Below are 5,615 nucleotides of genomic sequence, written 5' to 3'. Positions count from 1 at the left end.
GTATATGTGCAGAAACATTGCCACCTTGGAACAAAAGGGATAGAGATAATACAAAATGAAAAGTAAGAAAGAAAATAATAAAAAAAAAAAAAAAGGGAAAGAGAAAAGAGATAGTACAAATTGAAAAGAGGGCTTTGGGCCCTCGAAGTTCTACTGGCAAGAAATAGGCTGAGAAAACTCCTTAGCCATAAACATGAGCTGTCTTTCATGAAAAAGGGAGGATGATCCAGTAGGCAGAATCAAGACCTCAGTTATGGAACTGAAAGCCAGGGAGAATTATTCCCAGGCCTTGAGACTGAAAGAACTTTTAACATTTGTTTAGCAAGATTTCAGAATGATAAGTGACCAGTGACTACTTTGCACCTGCCATTTCCCCCCTTTTGAACAAGACTATCCATAACTGTTATCCTGTTATGTCTGTCTCATCATTTTATGTTGGGTGTATGGACAGACAGATAAATTGTCTCTTTAGTTTCTCAAGGACCTGTACTTCAGAAACTTCACCCAAGGAGCCTCAGCTGCACCTGGCCTTGATTTACGTGTTAAGATTCTGGACTTCAAGCTGATGCTGTAATGATAAGACTTTTGATGATTTGGGGAGGAAGTAAATGTACTTTGCATGTGGGAGAGACATGAATCATTGGGGACAGAGGGTGGAGTGTGGTAGCTAGCTTCCAAGATAGCCCTCAGTTATTCTTGCCTCTTGATATTTACACCCTAGTGTAGTCCCCTCCCACAATTGGTCATGTGACCAATAGCATGTAGCAGAAGTGATGGTATATTACTTCTGAGATTAGGTTACAAAAAGACTGCAGCTTTCATCTTGGTATCTCTATCTCTATATCTCTATCTTGGATAATTCCCTGTTGGAGAAGCAAGCTCCTATATTATGAGCAGCTCTAAGGAGAAGCCCACCTGGCAGAAAACTGAAGCCTCTGGCCAATAGCCAGCTAAGAACTGTGTCCTGATGACAACCATGTGAGTGAACTTGGAAGTGAATTCTTCAGCCCTACTCTAGCCTTGAGATGCCTGCAGCCCCAGCCAAGATCTTTGACTGCAAACTCATGAGAGACCTTGAGCCAGAACCACCTGGCTAAGTCACTTGCAGATTACAAAACCCCAGGAACGGTGTGAGATAATAAAATGTTTGTTGTTTTAAGCTGTGAAGTTTTGAGGTAATTTATTATGCAGCAATAGATAACAAACACACCAGAGCTCAGGAGCCAGGACTGTCCAGCAGAAGCTAAAACCATGGAGGAAAGGGTTTGCCATCTGCAGTTGAATCACAAAGAAGATACAACCAATACTGCGGTCACTGCCTGAAGTACAGGGAGAGAAAGAGAAAGACCTAGCCTCTTTGTGGCCCCTCATCTGCCAACTTTGTTTGCATTGGCCAAACCAAACCACAAGAAAATAGGTAAGGGACCCTGAGAAATGTCATTTGTGAGGAGCAGCCTCTTGTAATACAGAACAGAGAAGAGGGAGAGAAGGAAATGAATAAGAGAACAGGCAAATTACCACTACAACCAAGAAATCTTTTCACATGGGATTCCCAATGACATTCTTCAAAACCTTGTCCTCAAACTCCAGTTTGGGAAACACTGGTCTAAATTGCTCTTCCTAAAATCTCTGCAAGTCCAAATCTTACTAATCAATTAATATCCACTTTACTTATTTATTTATTTATTTTTGGAGGCTGGCTGGTACAGGGATCGAATCCTAGACCTTGTTGTTACCAGCACTACACGCTAACCAACTGAATTAACTGGCCAGCCCTAATATCCACTTTAAGTGCAAAGTTTTTCTCCACTAACCTTTTTCATCATGACTTGGGGTAGCCCCCTCTTCTTTCAATTCCACAGCATTTGATCTACACCCATTTAGGCATTTTCAAACATAATTTATAGTTATTTAGTTCATGTCTTATCTCCTGAGAATGAATGAGCTTCTTGAGGGTCAGGTCAGTTTCTGATGCACTGTTGCATGTTGCCCCATCCTAGCACAGAACCTTGCACATAGTAAATATCAATATGTATTGAGTAAATGAATGAATGAATATCAAAACCAGTGGTAGAAATGGTATAAAACTCTGATACCTTTGAAACTCCCTTATAAACTCTTGGTAGAATCAAGAGATTCTAGAATAATCTTCCTATTTTCTTCGCTGGTCACATCTTTTGAACTCCTTTGATCCTTGGGAGAAGAGAACAATAAAATTGCAAATCCGTTTGTATCTGAGCAGGAATAATTATTCTGACCAAAGTCCTGCCTGAAACTTTTTAGCAGGAGGGGTAGGTTCAAAGAACTGCATTTGTCTCCTCTCTGTTTTGGCCATTCTGAGAAAAATCATCAGTAAAAAAGTAATGCTCAGCATTTTGCAAAAGTGATTTCCTCTACATCCCCATCTTCCTTGCCGATGCCTTGACAGAGGGAATAAATGCAAAACAGAAAGAATGTTTTTATACAACCTTCTTTTAATCAGTTCAGGCCTCTTACCATCCTGTCTGGATTACCACAATGTCCCCAACAAGTTTCCTGGCATCTAGTTTCTAAAAACAAATCTTAGCTTGTCACTCTCTTGTTTAAAGTCTTTCAATGGTTACTCATTCTCTTCTGGATTAAATCCAAACTCTTCATGATTCAGCCCTCGGGTTACTTCTCCAGCCAAATCTTTTCCCACCAACATCAAGCTGTCCAGTCCTCCCCTTCTTCCTTCTGTTGCCTCTATTCCCCCTGCCCAGCCCCCCCCCCCCCAATCTTTTACTTGGCTCAACCCAACTCATCTTTCAAGATTTAGTTTCAACTGTCCTCCCAGGAAGTTTCTCTTGAGTCCTTCATGATAGATTAGGCTCCCTTAGCACACTTTACAGACTTCTTTGGCCCTGGGCAAATTGCTCTCTGAACCTCAGTATCTTAAGCTAGAGAACTGGGATACTACAGTACTTGCCTCACAAGCTTGTGGCAAAGATACTCAGCACTGTGACTGATATATATTAAGTGTCACATATTAGGTGTTAAACCATAGCAATTATTTAATCCAATCTCTTCATGTTTGAGAAAACAGATCCACAGAAGTCAAATGACTGGTTCGAGTAGAATAAAGACTGGGAGGGGAATGTCTAATTTACTTATGAAAGTTTACAAACCTAATTTCAAAGTAGGAAATTAAGGGGAATTGGCTTCTAATTTTATATTAAAATGGAACATTTGTCAAGAAATAAACCTTGAGGTTGAGAGTGGATGTTATACTACTAAGAAAAATGGCAAGTCAGGGCAATTTTTGAAACACTTCAGGATATTTGACGTTTAGAACTAAAATGTTTCCTTAATTTTCTCAACTTATGATTTACTTTGGGTCTGCTTATTTCCATATTCAGTGGAGTAGTGTCTGTACATTCACTAAATAAAATGGTTTGTAACTTCTTAGCCTTTTTTCTATTGAATTAAGTACAGCATTAAATCATTAACATGACCTTAAAAAAATCAATATTGTCCCTAGGCTAAGACCACTTACTCCACAGCTTAATTTGTCCTCAGCTTTCAGCTTTTGACTCTAGACTTATACTATCCAACGTAGTAGCCACTCATCACATGTGACATTTGGGCACTTGAAAGGTGGCTAGTATGAATTGAAATGTGCTATACGTGAAAATATACCTAGATTTTGAAGGTTTGGTTACAAAAAAAGAATGAATGAAAACTATGTCAATATTCTTTTTATATTAGCTAGATGTGAAATGCTATTATTTCTGATATATTGGGATAAATAAAATAAATAATATTAATTTCACCTGTTTCTTTTTACTTTATTAACATGGCTACTGAGAAATTTCAAATTTCTTTTTTAGGTCTCATTACATTTCTATCAGACAGTGCTGCTCTAGGCCCTGCGATTTTTCAAAATCAGGTGCAGAGCATTAGTCTTAAGGTCAGATATTGCCCTTTTCTAGACTTCTCTGTCTCAGGTGATGTCACTCTGTCACCTTCCTGGAGGCCAAGTGGTAGTTTGTAAGCCAGTGCCTCTACCATCCCATTCACAATGGAGCCCCTAAAAGGCTGAAGGAGTTACAGAACAGTTTTAAATGTAGATCACAATGAATCCATATTTCAAAGAGGAGTAGACAATAGGTGATTATCACCCCAAAGTCACCTCTAAAATTTACCTTGAAATTCCTGATTGTCTCTTCTATTGTACTTGGGTTATCTCTTTAGATAATTGCAACAACTCTAACATTTAGGTGCTTTTACTCATATTACATACACATTTTAGTAGGCATAGAGTTATAATCCCAGTTGGTCTAACTGTCCAAGTGCCATATCTAGCAAGATTATGAGCTCCTTGCATATCCCCTATCTTGTCCATACATGACCTGACACATACTAGATGGTCAATAAATGTGTGTAGTTAACTGTATATATGGTATGACCTCAACCATGTAGGGAAATACAAATACATAGGGAAAGTGTGGAAGGAAATTCATCAAAATGTTAAAAGGTGGTTAATTTTGAATAGTGATGTTATGGGAATTTTTCTGGGTGATGTACATTTAAAGTTTTTATCTATATACTTATCTGTGTCTTCCAAATTTTTGTTTTGTTTTGTTTTGGGTGGCTGGCTGGTATGGGGATCTGAACCTTCGACCTTTATATTATCAACACCACACTCTAATCAGGTGAGCTAACTGGCCAGCCACTTCCAAATTTTGACAATGTGTGTGTACTGTTTTCATTACTTTTTTTTTTTAAATCTCATATACCCTCTGCCTCCACACATGCATGGCCCACCCTCCCGTTGTTGACATCCCCCACCACAGTGGAACATTTGTTACATATAATTGGTGGACCTACGTTGACACATCACTGTCACCCAAAGTCCATACACCCATTACTCTTTAAATCACTCAAAATGTCATTTGAACAGCACATAAGCGGTTCCTGACATACTCTTTGTGGGTTGATACTACTCTCTTCTCTTCCTCTCTTCCCAATGGTGTTTCCATTCCCCTCACAGTTGGGGTCTCCCTCCTTCACTTTGCTTCTCCAATCTGTCCATCTCCAACTGATTTCTTTTGGAGGCTAGGGTGAGTTGGGGGTCGGCAGCTGGCTGGTTCAGGGATCCGAATCCTTCACCTTGGTGTTACAACACTGTGCTCTAACCCACTGAACTAACCATCCAGCCCATTCTCTCAGTCTCTCTCTTCAGTTTTTCCTCTTCTCTGGCTCAGTCTCTCTCTTATTCCTTTCTGTGATACTCTCTCAGATTTTTCCCTCTGGGTCATCCTCCTTCCTTGTCTTCTCCCTTCTTTTTGAGGAGATTGACATTCAAATGAAAGATCAATCAAATGTTACTTCCCCTTGTAGGTTTCAGGCCTGGCCTGCAGTCCTGAGGAAGGTGCTCAAATTAGGGGGGTGGGGGCAAAGGAGGGCAAGACTTCTAAGGGGATGGATAAGTTTTAGATGTGAGGTGGGGGAGGATATTAGAGACTGAAGAAAGCAGTGGAACAAAGATCTGAGGATTCTCTCAGGGAAAGAGAGATGAGCAGAGGAGCTCGAACCTCATTGGGTCTGGGGATTCTGTCTCCTGGTGCTGGCATTCAGTTGTAAAGGATGCTGAC

The sequence above is a fragment of the Galeopterus variegatus genome, unplaced genomic scaffold (genome assembly GCF_000696425.1).
Source record: "Galeopterus variegatus unplaced genomic scaffold, G_variegatus-3.0.2 Scaffold1292, whole genome shotgun sequence".
Classification (NCBI taxonomy): Eukaryota; Metazoa; Chordata; class Mammalia; order Dermoptera; family Cynocephalidae; genus Galeopterus; species Galeopterus variegatus.
The sequence above is the reverse complement of the archived record's forward strand: the minus strand, read 5'-3'. Positions refer to the sequence as shown.